Source organism: Pezoporus flaviventris, unplaced genomic scaffold, assembly GCF_033815535.1.
Source record: "Pezoporus flaviventris isolate CSIRO_AGI_PZ_B2104156 unplaced genomic scaffold, CSIRO_AGI_Pfla_v1 ptg000045l, whole genome shotgun sequence".
In the NCBI taxonomy this organism is placed as follows: domain Eukaryota; kingdom Metazoa; phylum Chordata; class Aves; order Psittaciformes; family Psittacidae; genus Pezoporus; species Pezoporus flaviventris.
In genome coordinates this window covers 16,253,037-16,270,577 of record NW_026892593.1, presented here as the reverse complement: position 1 = coordinate 16,270,577, position 17,541 = coordinate 16,253,037, and the positions used below count along the sequence as shown (strand labels likewise).

General features: G+C 38.3%; 2 long non-coding RNA genes across 2 annotated transcripts; one reads left to right on the top strand and one right to left on the bottom strand.

Moving 5' to 3' along the window:
* Positions 1 to 289: 289 nt before the first annotated feature.
* Positions 290 to 10,783, bottom strand: LOC133276588 (uncharacterized). The gene is made up of 3 exons (XR_009745924.1): positions 10,643 to 10,783; positions 2,758 to 2,871; positions 290 to 573 (listed from the first exon to the last, which is right to left on the bottom strand). It is a non-coding gene; the product is annotated as an uncharacterized LOC133276588 (long non-coding RNA).
* A 1,213-nt stretch (positions 10,784 to 11,996) lies between these two features.
* On the top strand, positions 11,997 to 15,853 carry LOC133276367 (uncharacterized). Its single transcript, XR_009745849.1, has 3 exons — positions 11,997 to 12,312; positions 13,502 to 13,578; positions 15,793 to 15,853. It is a non-coding gene; the product is annotated as an uncharacterized LOC133276367 (long non-coding RNA).
* Positions 15,854 to 17,541: the final 1,688 nt, after the last annotated feature.

Sequence of the window (17,541 nt, the reverse complement as noted above, 5' to 3'; positions counted from 1 at the left end):
TTGTGTCTTTCTTCACAGGCTGTGTTAATGTTCATCACTTGAGGAACACAAAGAGAACCAACAATTCCTTTTGTTATTTTAATTATTTTCATTCTCCACAACATTAAAGAAATTAGATATTGATTACATTGACATTTATAACTAATCAATTTTTTCAGTGTTTCAGGGTAAAGTATGTGGTGAATGCACTTTGCACAGTGAAATTCTTCAACAACCGAAAATAATGCAGACTCATTACTCCAGCAAGGCAAGATTGTCTCTGGTTGGAAAATGTCAGTTCAGTAATATAAAATTTTGCAATCACAATTTTGAAATTTATTGCTTCCAGCAGTACACCTGAAAAATAGAAGTTTTTGGAAAGGAACATATTTTTGGTCCAAACGTGAGAAGGCAAATAGTCTGGTGGTTAGGAGATATGCCTGAGGTATGATAGGCAAGAGGAAATTCTTCTTCTCTCAGATTAATAGCAACTTGTTAGATGTCTCGCAGGGTCAGTGCCCAAGCTATTATCTCTTCTGCACATTGGCTTCCTCTTCTCTATGGCTTTATAAGGTATTCTGCACTTCATTCAGTCTGGAACCAAAAGACCCATGTGTCCTGGGTTCAGCAGTAGCAGCCATGTTTCTCCTTCATGTTTTGACTTCCAGCCTGGGAACAGTGCTAGTGATACTGATGTTTTCGGTTGTTGCTAAGTGATGTTTACCCTGACCAAGGAATTTGTGAGGCTCATGGTCTGCCAGGGAGGAGGGGAAGCCAGGAGGAAGCAGAGATGGGGCCCCTGACCCAGGCTAGCCAAGGAGGTATTCCATACCACAGCACGTCATGCCTGGGGTGGGGGGTAACTCGGAGTTACCCGGAAGGACACGGGCTTCTGGGTGGGACTCGTTTCTTGGCCCGTGGTATTGTATTCTCTTCCCTTGTTATTTTCTCTTATCATTGTTGTCGTTGGTGGTAGCGGTGGTGATTTGTGTTGTACATTGGTTGCTGGACTGTTCTTGTCTCAACCCATGGGAGTTGCACTCTTTCAATCCTCCTCCCCATTCGTCAAAGTTTTACAGACTGGAAAACCTGTTTCCCACTCAGCTCCATTTGTAATCAAGTATCTTATTCCCCCTTAGTCTGAAAGTCTGCCTTAAAGCTGTTGAAACATGATGAAATTGAGAGAAACCTGCAGGGTGTTAGTCCATTCTCTTACTTCCCATCAAGTAATGATCCATAGTCACTTGCTTTCAGTGAATGTTATGAGTCTGAAGAAGACTACTCTAAGACCCCTTCCTACAGCTTCATGGAAAACAAAGTAAGTTCTATGAGGCAGCTCACTTTGTGGAATAGTGACCTACCAAGACTGACAGTTCACACAATGTAAATTCTGGCCTGATAAGTTAGGGGTTTGGTACACCAAACCTCAACCCTGGTCTCTTTCACGACCACTGGCTTTTTGCAAATGAGCTGATGGCTGGTAATTTACTTCTCTGATAGTGAACCTGTCATTCCTGTAACTTCCTGACAGTGTTTCCAGCTGAACTGCTGTTTGAAATCAGGTTCTTTGTCATTGTAGGTAGCAGTAGGAGAAAATATATACTTTTGTGTTCAATGAATACATGCTTTGCAGTTACTGCTCCTGTGGGTTTTACCTACAGTTAATAACTTCTGAGAGGCTGGTAATCTCGATGGATGATGTAGGCCCAGATAAATTGTTAATTTCATCTTGGAGTTTTGGTCATTTGTATTCTAAATAATTAAGCACTGTATGTATGTATTCATGCATATATTTATTTATTTGGAGAGACTGAATATATCAGAAGTATCATTTATTCAGTTCTGTTGGAAACACAATCACTATGCTTGTGCTGGGAAGCTAAAGAACTCAGGCATGGGTTCAAGAACTCTCTGGGATTAGCTATACTGTTAATTGCTACCATGATTCCTAACTTAATTTTGGACTGTGCCAGCTGTGCCTGGGCACAGTTTTGGAGTCACCAGGGACAGCAGATCATTCCTAATAGGCCATTTGGACTTGGCTACTCTGTTTTGGGAGGGAAGATGGCTAAGCTCTGTGGACTGATATGAGCTATGTGATGCCAGCTGGCCTCGGGTTCACAGAATGACCCACAGCCTATTTAATTTACTGGTGTAGATGTAGCCAGTAGAACTGTGGCCAGCACAACAAAAGATGAGGAAGAATATTTTCAGTACTCAAGAATATTTTCATCTTAATGTCAGCAGTGCTTCAAGTCACCTTTTCCTAAACCTGTATAAAAACTTTTTTTTTTTTAATAAAATACATTTTTGAAGTTAGAAAGAATTATCTTTGCTCTTTTAATTTAAGCTGCCCAAGCTAGGAAGTGCTCTAGGGAAGCATTTTCATGGTGCTCTGAGTGATTTCATACTTATCTATTTAATTATCTTCACTCATAATAAACTCTGCTTTGTAACAGTAGGTAGTGCTCAAACTTCTTCTAATTAATGAATTGGTTAATGGACAACCTGCAGAGTCAGAATATGCTAATTTAGAGAGAATCTAGTCAATTTAGTGAAACCTACTGATGCACTTCAAGCTGCCCAAATTTTGGACCAGTAAAGTAGAACAGCCCTTCCAGGCAGAAATCAATGGTCACTGTCAGAAAAGCTGGAGTTAAAAGCAAAAAAAACCCTGTGTCTTTAAATCTGTCACAGTGCTGAGAGTTGTTACACTTCAAAATTCTGCTTCTTTAAAGACTTTTCATGAATAATACATTACAGACATGAAGATGATACCTGTTATTGTGTATTAGCATGTAGTTCTGAGGTACACTCTCTGTGTATGGCTCTTCACTGTTGAACCCATTCTTGTTCATTGACAGCAGACAATTCTGGGATCCTGAGGCCATGCTGAATGCAAAGTGATGACAGATAATAAATGGCAAACAGTGTACAGCCTTGGCAAGCAGTCAAAAGTTTAGGCACCTGTGCTTTGGAAGGGAAGGTAGCATGGGTACAGCAAGGCTCTCAAGATGACCAGTCAAACTGATGTCTTTCAGACTATGGAACTCAAGTAATGTCATGCATAAAACAAAAGATGAAAAGTCAGAGTAGTAAGATGAATTTTGAATAGAAAATAGCTAAATAAACTGCAAACAAGAGAGCTTCTAGGGATTTAACTGGTTGGTTTGCATGAACATCAGGGAGAAATAATCAAAAAGAACATTACAGGGAAGACAAATGATTTCTATCCTTGCAGAGGATTGCCCCTGGAAAAATAATGCAGTTCAGCTACTGTCAGAAACAAAAGCACTCAGAAAAATTAATAGACAGATGAGTAGCAGCTCCTGAGCATGTGACTCTGTGTGTGTCTGAATTCTGGAGATTGTGAGTGGAGGTGCGGAGTGTGTTACAGAGGTTTGCAACTTCTAATTAAAGTCTTCTGTAAGTCTGAATTCCATCTACCTAAAATTTCTTTGCGAAAGGTCTTGAACACTGAATACTGACAAGATTTCTTTAAATTACAGGTACATTAATTGAAACAGCAATTAGAATATAATTTATAAAACTTCCTGGTGTGAGGAAGATAAAAACAAGCTTGACTTCACACGTGAATACAATGGGGTTTTGGTGCCAAAGAGTTCCCAGTGTATGTAAACAAAATAGTAGGGAAAAAAAAAAAAAAAAGGAAACATTTTATCTGGTTTTCAAAGTGTTTGCTAAATCCCACATAGGAAGAACTTAAGGAAGCTAAATAATGACTGGTTTGCAGGAAAATTACTATCATAGATTAAAAAGTAGGTAACAGATAGAAAAAACTAGAAGGCTGCCTGACCTTTAATTTCTTTTACATAGGGTTAAAAATTTTCATATAAAAGGAAGGAGCAATGAGGTGGTAAAATCTGTAAAACAGAGCTACTAAGATTAACAAACACAGGAAAATTCAGAAGGACCCAAAAACATTAGAATAGCTATACTGGGTCAGTTCATAAATCAGCTTGGGCCAGTACCTTATTTCTAATTCCCTAATATAGGAGAAAAGCATACTAAGAAGAAAGGCAAATGCTAGTATTTCTCCCAGTACATCCTCCTAGCTTCTAGCTATCTGTAGCAAAGACACTTCCCAGGACAGAAGATCTATCTGAGACTTTGTATTTAATAGATTCAGGGAATCTAACGAGTTGGATGTGCAGCTTGATGGCAAATGAAATTCCATAAAGATAAATGCTAAGTAATGCATATTCCAGTAAATAATTTGATTTATACATATTACTGGATTCCAAATGAGCTGAAGTCACTGTGACAAAAATAAAATTTAAAAAATATAAAACTGGGGCCCCAATATGAACCCTTTATTATTTGTCATTTATATATTAATTATCAGTATTGCAGCAGAATCTCCAGACACTGATTGGGTATCTACTGTGCTCATGCATTACACAGATAAAGAAAAAAGTCTCCAGCCTGAAAGACCTTGCAGTCTGGGTATAACAACAGACAGGCAGATGTGGGGGAACAAGGAAACAATGAGGCAATATTGATCGGAAGGATAAGCAGTGGTGTCATATTAATTGACCTTTGCTCATTCTGCACTGGTGGTCAAAAAGGAAAAAACATGTTAGCATGTATAATGCCATTACATGAATCAATGAGTTCTAATCTTCCCATCTCAAAAGCCTACAGTAAAATCAGACGGAATTCAGAGCCAGATGACAGAAATTATTTGAAAAGAAAACAGAAATGTGGGATTCAAAGATTGGGAATAGTTAATTTAGATTTTAAAAACCATGTTTTCAAGATGCAAAATGATAAAAGAATGTGTAATAATGGCACACAATATCATTACAAATTATTACACAAATACATTGTCAAGTGGCCTTCCCTAATTAACTCTTCTACTGATATAGGACATAAGAAAAAAAAACAAAACCAAAACAAAAACAGAGAAACAAAAAGACACATTTAAAATGTAATTTTTCCTCACGCAGGAACTGCAGACTTAATTTATGGAATGAACTGTTATTGCTTGATGTCACTATGACCAAGTCTTCAGTCCTATTCAAAGTGGAACTGCAGGTTAATTGGGATAATGTCATGTGTAATTGCAATTCTCTTCTTTTAATGCTATGTATATTGCTACACATACAAGCCTTGTCCAGCCATTAGCTCATGAAGGACAGGAAAATATTTTCCTTACAGACAGTTTAGTCCGTAATTGTCCAGCACAGGCTTCTTGCTGCTGTTGAAGCCTTTACTGCTAGCTACAAACTGTGAAAAATAGAACACCAAGTTAGACTGGTCTGATCTAGAGCAGCAATTGCAGTGACCTTTGATGAGAAACTCTATTAAATACTGGAATTGAGATTATAATGTATGCCTATAAGTAACTGGCAACTCTTAGTTTTTAGCGTGCATTTGGTTTTCAGTTCTGGCTCACTGCACTGCAAGAGCTGCAGCAGGACTGGCATGAGCATTTCAGGGATGTCTTTCTTTTTACCTGCTTTCTCTAGTAGTAAGGAAGGAGGGAAAGAAAGGGAAAACAGCAACGTTGAGCTGATTTAGCTACAAATGGTACTGCTATCTTCAAGAACAACTAGAAACTGCACAATGAATAATTCAGCATTTTGTCACTTCAGGGGCTTCCCATTCTGCCTTTATAATTCAGAACCCTTCCTTCCCTCCTCCTTCTTGTTAAGGAGAAATCTGAGCTGGAAAGGCAATCTCCAGGGACTGCCTGCCTGCTTAACATGAATGCGGCATTTCCCTGGGGTTTTACTGGAAGCTCCCAGCTGGAGGTGTGTTGACCATGTCCATGCGGGACCTCCATGGCATACACATCCTGGCCATGCTCATGCAACTGTGACACCTAAAAGGGATTTCTTCTAAAAACGTGGGGCTTTTCCTGTCTTATTCACTGCATTGTTTGAGGAATGGGATGTAATATGACTTTAAGGGAAATTATATTACCTGAGGGTCCCAGAGTACTAATAATTTACAGTAGGGTTTCTTTGTTTGTTTTGGCTTTTTTTTTTTTTTTATTTCTGCAGCACAGAAAACCATTATTCAGTAACAAGGTCTGATTAAAGACAGAAAAAGTAAGGGATGAGTGGGCAGACAGGCACATACTATAAGTACAACAATTTTCTAGCACTTTGTGTGAGGAGCTGAAGACCTCTTCTTGTCCTTCAGATGAAATTGCTGGCATTCAATGATGTTTATATGCACAAAACCCAAATAAACAAACAAAAAAACCTGTGCAAAAACCCCTTTCTCTGCCCTTGCTGCCACTGTCATTAGGAGCTTACATTCCTGTAACAAAACATTGAATGAAGAAAACCTGTACTGAAAGAAAAGCTTTAAAATAGGCTTCCAAGGACAACATATTGTTAAGAATATGTTGAATAGAATTGTGCTTTTAAGAAGTCAGGATTTGGGAGTCAGTTCATTTATAGTGCCAGGATTTATTATTGCAATGTTAGAATTCATATATGCAACACTAAATACTAAGTTGTAAGAGAATAGTCAATATGGCCAGGTGAATGCTAAAATTTGGGGATTAACATTTTTTTTTTACGTTGTGTCAAAGCTCAGCACACTTTCTGGCTCATTTTAAGGAAGTATTTGGTCCAGATTGTGGTCCATAACAAAAAATAGATACAAAATCAATGCACCTGTCTGCTGTAGGGGAGGTATTTGTGAATCTGTATTCACTCTTTTTTTTATTTTTTTTTTTTTTTGTCTAAGGAAGGATCACCATTCTCATATAAGCCTCTTTTCTTACATACTAATAAAATGCTCTGCCTGGCTGAATGCCCCTTCAGAGATCAGGGACCATTTCAGCCCCTTCAGAGTACAGGGAATATGATGCAGATTCTAGGCTGATTGCAAATCAGGGAGATATATTTTCTTAGCACCTTTTCTGCAGTCCTGTCTTTGCAAGGTGTTTCTTCAGCAAAGTGCTAAGGCCAAACAGAGCAAACATTGGTTTTCTGAATTATCTCAGAGCCATAGTTTTGTCAGCTAAGGCTGGGTTGCCACTGAAAGGAACAAAGTCCTACTCTTCCTTTGCCCCAGAATGAGAACTTCCAAATTCTTCACTGTGGTCATCCAGATTATGGACTTCATCCTATTAAAAGGCAAACCCCCTGGAAAATATTTGATTTTTAGCAGATCAGTCCTTGTGGTGGTACAGTGCAATCATGGGGGTGGGGGTGGGGCAGGAGCACCATGCGGGTTGAACACAGATTTCAGATCAGCTTCCAACATCAGGCAACTGTACTCTCAGTTACTTCATTTGAAACCTCACTCTTTGAGAACTGTACAGTGTTCCTAAATGAGAACGTAAAGGCACAGCATGATTGTAGATTTTACTCTCCAGTGATGCCAAGCCTTAGTTTATAACTTAATAAAAATCATGAATATTGAAATTGTGGCATTTTGGCACTGTGTTTGGTAGGATATCATGCTACATAAAACTGCCTTCAGGAGCTCTCATGTATTTGGAAGGCTATTTGTAACATGAAGCCGAATCAGACAGACAGTGGAGAATAACATATGTCTTCAACATTTCTTTACTGACAATTTTCCCCATTTTTTTTGTATTACAACAATTCTGTAGTTAAAGCTATAAGAGTGGGTTGTTCCATGAACCACATAGCAGATGAAATTAGTCATTAGCTGTGACTACCCAAAGCTGTGCACGTTTCTGTTTGCCAGTCAGTATGCTTGGCTGACTGGCCAGTAGGTGCATGCATTCTGCTGCCAAAACAAGACGGATAACAGATGTATTCTGCCTTTCTTTCCCTTCCTGGCATTCTCCTTCAACCAGATAATATTCTTCATGAAACTTGCGGGAATTTTATTATCTTTGAGAGTTCAACTTCTCTTTCCAATTTGCTGAAAATTAATCAACAATGCAAAATGTAGCAAGTGTGGTCTGACAGAAAAAAATGCACAAGAAGTTAAACTGTATATGCCTCAGAAAATCAGTGTCAAAAACATATTAAAAGTAAACTGTTGAGAGGATATTTTCTTCTAGCTGTAGTCAGACTCCATATTGCAGAGAATTGAAACATAATTTTTATATCAATCTTGACACACCTGAGCAGAAAGCAGTCCAAATTTGAAGGCATATCCAATGTCTTTTGTTTCAGGATCTTATCTCCATGTCTTTTTTGTCTGTATAATCCTACTGAGGTTCAGCCACTCTCCTATATGTTTCCACTTGCTGGGTATTTTACTGCAGATCACATAACTTTAGGCAATGATAATATTATTATGCTAATATTGTTATTTGTCAGCATTATTTAAACAATATTTCATAAGTTAATTGGCTGCAATTATAAGTGCCATAAAAATCTTATAAAAGGAAATCTACTCCACATAAATAAAGACAATAGAGGCAGTTTTCCTGCTCTGAAAGACTTATCCTCAGAAGCTTGTCCATTGCTTCCTGTTATGTCAGGTGACCGGATAAAAGATACTACTACTTCTTACAAAACCTATCCTTCTCACATGCCTATAACTGTTTTGGCTACAACACTGTTGTCTGATGACTGACAGTGCAGTCAGCTCCTGAGTTATGCTACCCTGTGCAGGGAAAAAAGTTAGCTCTTTTTGTGAATTCTAATACTGGATGCATCTTAGGATAACATTTGGACCAGTTTATTCTAATGATATAAATTTCACAAGAAAGCAGGTATACAAATTTCACCTCTAGCCTTAGCATCACCTCCCTCACTGTTGTCCCCATGCATGTATTTTCAAGTGAGCAGCTTCATTCTTTTTCATATTGCATTGCAACCTTCAGATAGCTCACTCGTATTAAAGTGCTAAGCTCTCTTGTATTTCTGGTTGTTAGCTAGTGCATCAATCTTTAATCCATCTTTAAAAGTTATAAATATTTTCTCATTGTCACCATTTTCATCTGCATTTTTATATTTCATCTGTTCTCTTGATAGATGATTTTCTTTTCTCAAGTTTGCATAGTGCACATTACAATAGGCCTGGGGTCTGTCCTGTACGTACAGTATAGTGATACTGCATACAGAGGGTATAGGGTGTTAAAGAATAGAAAACTAGAAATGGAAGAATTCTTATTAATTGTGTATGTCTATATATATATATCATAGATCATATAATATCTTGAGTTCGAAGAGCCTATAAGGATCACAGAGTTCAACTTCCAAATATATATATATACATAATATATATATATACACACACGTACATGTGTAAGTGTGCACATAAAAGAGAAAACAATATTCAATATCTTTTTCCTTTCCTTGAATTTGGTTATGGTGATTCTGATTTTTAATTCCAAAGCCACTTGGACTCAGTCAGTACCACTGACAGAAAGCTGAGGGAAAGACACTGAGATTTCCACAGTAAAAGTCATTTAGGCAGAGTGGCTGAACTAAGCATGTGCTTCATGAAGTTGGGGAGAAGAGAACAGAATGTTATGACTAGCACATTTCAACAATCCATTTTTAGAAATGTCAATTGCTCTGAGTTATGAAGAAAACAACAGCCCCTCACAGTGCCCAGACCCTAATCCTGAGTTTGAAAGATGGCCATGGCTCGCAGCTGCCAGTGTGTAGTAGGTGTGATGCCAAACACCTCAGAACTGTTTTTCTCATGCTACATGTGGCTGGGGGGAATCACCACCACAGGTGATATACATCACATGTGCAGTGAGTCCATGTTGCACATGAAACACAGACTGAAGTCTTACGTTGCATGCTACCTGGAATCCCTTTAATACAGACCTGGCATCCAGTGTTTCAGCACAACCTGATTCTTTAAATGGTCATGCCCCTCCACTGTTAAGGTTGACCAGTTTTGGATCTTTGCTTTTTACATAAACAAAAAGTCCCCACTATCCCAGTCATGTTAGCATCACACTTTGTAGGTCAATCCTTTAATTAAAACATTTTTTGAATATAGACATCATTAGATTCAGTTGTCCAGCTTTGCAATACTCTCATAGGGTGAAAAAAAGAGTGAAAGGAATACATTGTAATTTCTTGTATTCTTAGTCTTTTTGACTGATGTCCCATGTGCTAGGTTTTGTTCTTACAGACTCTTACAAAAATGCCTAACTCCCTGCATTACACAATAGCTTGAGGATATCTGAAAGAATGTCATGGTGATATTCACCATGACAAATTCCATGGTGAAGGCTGATCACTAACATCTGTGATAAAGGAACTTTTCTGACTAATCCTATTGCTCAACATACTGGAAGATACAAACTGATCCTATCCATCTAAACTTCTCCTACTTGCAGACACATTGGCTCAAATATCCACCAAAACTCAGGCAGCAATCCAGACTGCTTTCTCCCACTCCAGTTTGAGTTACATGTAAGGGTGTCACAGACATTGAGACTTCACTGCCTGTTCAGAAGCCAGAGGCTCTTGAATAAATTTAGTAGGTGCCAGTTTCAAAACAAAACAAGGAAAACAGCTTTCTTTAAAAATAAATATTAGATCTATTCAACTTCCTTCCAAAGGATGCTGCAAATGAAAACGTGCATTTGCTTTCAGGAGAAGTAGTACAAAAAGAAGAGATTTCTAAATAAAGTGTGTCAAGTTTGACAGATCCCTGTACAGAAAGCAGACAGACATGGGAAAAAATCTGGGGGAAATGCTGTTTCTTGCCTATTCTTGCACTCAGCTACCTCTTCTTGCCCTCTTCTCCCATTCTCCTGGCATAGGTTTATGGGTACTGAGAACAGTTTACTGGATTAGGCGACTTCTTGGTCTGAAGTGGTACATCTGTTCTTGACTTTTTTAACTGCTTAATCTTGTAAAAACCTGACTTCTGTAGGCACCTTTTAGTCTGGTGTGGAGGTTCATCAGGTGTACACATTTTTCACCATTATGAGTTCAGAATTAGAGGGTCTTCCAGTTCCTTCATGAAATCTGTTCTGCTTCAAGATTTCCAAATAAGCCAGCTAATCAACACTTCTCATAGTGAGTAAGAGCATTTGCTCAGGCAATAGATGACCTACTGTCCAGGTGACTCAGTCCCATTTTGACATTCTTGAATGCTATCACATATCCAGTTTCCTAATATATCCCCAAAGCAGTAGCTTTCCCTTTGTGAACAGAAAAGCTTGTTCAGATGCCAAAAATATTGCTGCCTAGATACTAAAAAATCCCTGCTTCCCAGCCCTCACTAAAAAGTGGCACTGTCCTGGTTTGTTCAGGCTTTTTTCCTTCAGGCACTCCACATGCACCACAGAAACCTGGAGATTTCTGTTCCTTTTTCCTCCAATTTTACAAGGAAGCCCACCCTGAGACACTGAATCATGACTACCAACATTGCAGCTTTGGAAGATTTAACTGGGAAGCCCCACAGAGCCTACTAACATCCTATAATTGACTGAGGGGCTGCTCCTAAAGAGTAGTATAAGGAACTCCCTCACCACCAGTCTCTCATGATTGAGTGTTTGCTTTTGAAAAGAGTTCTTCACACTGCTTGCTTTGAGAGGGGAAGAGGAGGGATAAAGAGGAGTGAAGCCTCAATTGCAGCTTTCACTGTTTTCAGAAGGAAAATCTCAGCAGTACACATGCAAGCTGTTATTGTTTGGTCACTTGTCTCTATTGTCTGCCTCTGCTTGGAAGAATTAAAGCATTTTCAGAAAAGTAATCTTATCACGAGAGAGCAATTAGACATTTTGTAATCCTATCACCCCTGTGCTGAAATTACCGTGCCCAGTTAGCAATAACTCTGCTTCTAACAGAGTGAGCAGCAGCACAGCATGAATTATTTAACTCAATGGTGCGCTTCCTGTTTTCAAGTCACCAGAATGATACAGGCACGACAGACAGTAATTATCCCCAGCATAGGGAAAAAACAGTTAATGGAACCTGCCTTTTAAATCAATATTATTAATTCAAGGAAAGAAACAGCATGTACTATCTGACGCCTATAGAGTTTTGATCTGGGCTTGATGTCACACTGAAGCAAGTGGTTGCCATGGAGATTGGAGCGTATGTCTGCGTATCCCTCCCCGCCAGCGATGCGAGGAGTGTTTTTGGAGAGGAAGTGCCCATCTGTAGTCAATAGCTATTGTTCTCATGGAACCACATGCCGGCCTCCCTGCAGCCTGCCGAACTGCGTCACGACACTGCAGTATCAGCCCCTTTGAATAAAGACTCCCTGTTGAACCAGATTTACCCACCCTACCATTTTCACTGTCATTTGATTATCTGCTTGTATTTTCTGGCTGTGCTAATGCAGTCTTTTAGCAGTGTTATCAGAGAATCCCTATGGCTCGATACCTTGCAAAGCTGGACAGATCTCCTTGTGTTTGCTTGTTTTCTTCATTGCCCTCTCCATTCGGTCAAGGGAAAGTACCTGTGCTATGCCAGCTGTTTTGCTTTTTCTTCTTTCTTAGACATAGAATACCTTGAAAACCTGAATGTGTTTTCTCACCCTGTAGAAATTCATAGCAACCTCAAACTGCTTGTAATAGATCCTTGTAAATCATCATTGTTAATTGCCAGCATATGTTTGTAGAAAAAGACTGGCAGTTTGGCACAGTCCCCCATGATTACTGAATATACCTGTTTATTAACCAATTAAGTAATGAGCTAATATGCCAATGGCATATGAAATCAGGGCACTATTACTAACTGGAAGATGTCAGACAAATTTACTCCTGTTACCTGAAGACAATGGGATGAAACAACTTCATGAATACCAGGTGCAGTTTGTAGGCTCAATTTCTTTTCCTCTTGAAATACAGTATTCAGAGTAATGTCTGGTAAATTTCTGCCAGAGATTCTTGGAAGTTATTCTCCTGAACAGCATACACAGAAAGAAATGGCTATGATGGAAGCAGATTTTTTTAAATGTTTTCATTTTATTGTTCTTTTCCTCCCATTTCTCTCTTCTCTCTCTATTTTGTGCATTTCATGTCAAGTAAAGGTGCATTTCAGCTATCTGGACTTCCCAGTGTAAAAGATGCAAAAGGCTTTCAGAACAGCCAATATGTGTACCCTCCTGTGCTATCATTCTCAGAAATGGCCAAACCATTTTTGCAGAAACATCAAAATGAATCAGCTCTGAGCATGTACCTGGCGTGGGAAACTGCGGGAAAAACAATTACAGTTTAGTAAATTCCCATAATGGTAAACATTTTGATTGTGAAGAACAGGCCTGCCAGGGATTCTGGGTCCTTATCTAGCCACCAAATATTGTCTAAACTCACTGCTACCAGTGGTAGGTTGATTACAGCTTGAGTACCCCCAGCCTGCGTACAGGTGTAGCATTCACACTCAGCTTGCACTGTATACTAACTTTCCTAATTACATGAGGAATGCAATTTCATATTTGCAATCTGCCCTACTACTATAAAGAACACAAACGGTTATATCGTCCTAGATCGTGTGGCACAAGCAAGGTTGCTGTGGCTGTATGATCACCCATGCAGGGTGATAAGGGATGCACAGGAAAAGAAAGACGACTTTCCCTCACTCTCACCCCCTCCACCTCCCCCCATGTTTTATTTATATCTCTTCCATCCCAGCTGGCACATACAATGGCAACTCTGGGATTTCTGACCCTGAACTAAACTGCTGCAGGGCTGAGCGAGAGACTTGGCAGGTATTTGTTGAAGCTGAACTACATTGCAAATATTCCAATTTTACTGAATCTAAGAGTTTCAAGAGAAGCTTTGAACGGATGTTTCTGAACAGCTTTATCAGTTCTACGAGCAGCATGTTCTTACTACTAGGTTTCCAACAGAATTGCCATATTATGTAATTTTACCTTGTATTTGGGTGCTTTGCTGTATTGTGAGTGTTGACTGGTGATTTTTGAGCTCTTGGGGTAGCCAGATTAGATAAAAAGGCCAGACCCACCTACAGAAAGATGTAAATAGAAAAGCAGTATGTCTCAGTCAAGCAAGGAAACATAAACTTTCACTTTTGGACATGAGTAGCAAGTTGGATTCCTAGTCATGGAAAAAAATAGTATTACTATGTAGGTGAAAACCTCCAGTGTTTGGAAATCTCACAAGGTTTAAAAGGGAAACAGACACCATTTGGATAGACTGGTGTACATAATCATATTTATATCTTGAAGTGGATTTAAACTATCTGTCAGAAATGCACTGAAATTGTCATGTTCCCACAGTACAAGTAAATATCAGTGAATTTTCATTTTGACTCGACTTTCCATTAAAAAACATGTAGAGAAGCTTACTTTCTTCTGTACAAGGTCCTGAATTTTTCACTTGGTTGACTGAAAATCCTATCACATCAAACACAGAAGACCTTGGATTTTGTGTTTTTTTAATAAATGCTCAGGTGGACTAGCAGACATCTGAGATTTTGGGGGCTCTTGGATCTCCAGCTTTAATGCAGCCTACATCGGTTATTTTGGTAACCAGTGTGGCATTTTTTGGTGAAGTAGGGCATACACAGGTGAAAGTCATATGAGATCCTGGGCAAGGATATCTAAATCAGAAGAATTCTCACAGGATGCTTTCCACTTGAACTACATTAACTGCTTTAAAATACAGATGTTTCTGGGGCAATGCTCACCTCTTCTCTACTGGATGACTAGTTCAGATACAGGAAACTGTTTTGTCTCTCCAGCTTGAAAGATTTGGTTTTATTGCTCTCCCATTCTGCAAAAGCACAGTCAGGAAAGAGATACAACTGCTGATTACAATTGCTGTTTCTCCTGTTTAATTTGGTCCATTATGCATCAGAGAACTAAGATTTTCTAGTACCTGAAGGAATCTGTAGGTTAAAAAACAATTACATGGCATTGGTCACCAATTATGAGGCACTGACGTGTGAAGCTGCTTTCTGTTTCCTTTTTTAGGAATCCAACATCAGAACTTAGTGTGGTGCAAAATGTTCAGACACCTTTGTGATCTTATATTCTATAGTCCTGGCACTTCTGATTCTAGTGGGGTTCTCTAATGAGAAAGCTCCCTTCCTTTCTAGTAAAAATTCTGTATTGTAATATTTATAAAATAAAATATTGTGGAATTTCAATTTATGTATATACTTGAGTTTTAGGAAGATTATGAATTTGTTTATTAATTTTATTTTTAGGAAGGCAACATTTTTGCAGACCTGACCAATTCCTAACTCCTATATTACAAATGTAGCAGGCTCTAAACTTAAAATGAGTGAAGATATAAACATGCATTTTTTTTGTTTTTTTATTTACTCTATTTCTTTTTTTCAGTTCATTCAGCTTCTTTGCCATCTTTTCATTGCATGCAAAAGGACATGTCCAATGTTAGTCAGCAGCCATGGACTATTTTATGTTCTGAAAAATCTTTCCAGAAGGGCCCCCTCAAGCAACAAATGGCCCAATTTATTTATGACAGTGCCAAAAAAAACTATTTCCAGGATGTTCATAGGTCAAGAACTCCACTGAAATAGAGAATGCCTCTAGGACCTATCACATTGTTTATTATTCACTGTGTATGTTGTAGTAGTGCCCTGAGGCCACAGTCAAAATCAGGAAGTTGAGGGAGATTGAAAGAATTATGATCTCTCTTTCAGTTGTAGATTATCCTTATAACTTTGTCAATTTCCTGTCACCCTTTTCCTCTAGGACGTTAGTTTACCCTTCAGACAATTTTCTTTCAGAAATCTCCTTCCATTAGCCTCTTATTTCTATTTTTGTCTAACTGTTGTCTTGAGATGACTAGTTATTCCAGTGGTTACATCCAGTGAAAGGATGCTTCAAATGGATGTTTCATGATTTGTCTTTAGATTCTTTCTTCTTTTATACACACACACAGACTTCTATGTGATGTGAATGATCTATCTCAGAGACTTCTCATTTTTTTAGCTTTTGCAGGTAATCTTTGGGAATGGGGGTACTATTCTTGTGTATAGAGCTGCAGGTTACTGTAGGGAACTAGAGCAGTGTCCGAGAGTTCTAAAGATAAGACACGTCACAGCAACTGTTTTTTAATAAGGCCTAACTCATTCTGTTTCTTTGTTTACCCATCTCCTTCCCAGTCCTACCAAACTTTCATTTGATTTGACCTTTTCTTCAGTCGTGCAATGAAATCACTCTGGGTGACTAAGACCTGCCTATCTGCACTGCAACATATTACAGGGAGAAGTTGTGGGCAAAGCTCTGAATCCAAGAGTGTCAAGAAGGAACTATGATTCCTTTGTGTAGTGAGTTTTCTAGGTTGTGTTGTTTGCAGGAAATACAGATTTTTTTCAAACAGATCCACAGAAATCACAGTACATTTTCTGTAACAAGTTCAGGTGAGTAAGCCAATACCTGCCAATGTTGGATAGGATTGTTCCTCCTCTTGCTTAGCTAGCTCAAACTTTTAAAATAAAATAACATCTAAAACAAATACAGCATAAACTTGCCATGCTTGCTATTATTGATGAACACATTGCGAAGAGTAGCATAACAAAATATATTTGCACATTGTACAGTGGAACAAAACATATGTGAAATTTTTCAGGCCTCCAGAATTCATATTACAGTTTCCTCCTCTTGAGGAGGAAAGATGGATCTGTAAGGAAAGTGAGATGAAGGGAAAATGTGAAGTAATTTTATGGAGTTAAGAGTGTGATTGGGCAATAAGAATAAATTTATATTTGTTCTGGTTTGGGGATAAGTTTTTCAGGGGTTAATTAACTTCATGCTCTGTTCATTTCTTCTTTGTGAACTCTGTAGAAATGACTGTTATCCTTTAATTTATTTTTTCTTAGTTAAGTGTTATAATATCATCTTTTTCTGTCCATGAGGTCAGACAGGGGTCCAATTACTCATTATAGCAGGAATTCGTATTTCTGGAGTTTGATTCTCTTGAAGCCTTTTTATGCTTACACTCTCAGTCAGGATAAGCAGGATGAAGAATGAGACTGCGGAGCACTGAGATCAGCAGTGTTTTCAGCATCTGCATGCAATAATGTGATTTGACTGACTTGTATGGACCCGAGCCCAAAAACTACAGAAAGGATTTATGTAGGCTGTGTTGGCTGACATGTGGGAGATGTTCCTACTATAAAAGTTATGCTGATTACAATATGCAATCATTTTCATAAAAGCAGCCAGACTTGTTTCAGTTTTGTTCTTTGGCTTATGTTCCTCAGCTTATGTTCCTCTAGCCAGTTTCCATCCTACTGTTTCTAAACCAGCTTGTACATCTTTAATAATTATATAAGGTTGGTTCAGAAAAATAGTCAAAATTCTACTCATCTGTACTGCATGGAAGTTTGGTTCATCAGTCTTTGAAGAGAGAGACAGAAAAGACTGAAAAATGTATGTTGCCTTCAGTACAATTCAGGTTACTACACAGAGCCTCCTGCTCACCACACTTCAATGAGTCATACGTGTTAAGCATAATAATTCCTCTTTTTTTAATGTGTTCTGATGATAATTTTTTCATTTACAGCTATAAATGTTACATTCATTTTAAAAAGTTGACAAAAATCAGATTGTCAAAAATATAAAATAATTTAACTGAATAATTTTAACTCATTCTAAAATCCATTTTTTTTATTAATGCACATTATAGCTATTTTGCATTAACTTTGTGCAATATGTGCCCTGATAAAATATTTGGAA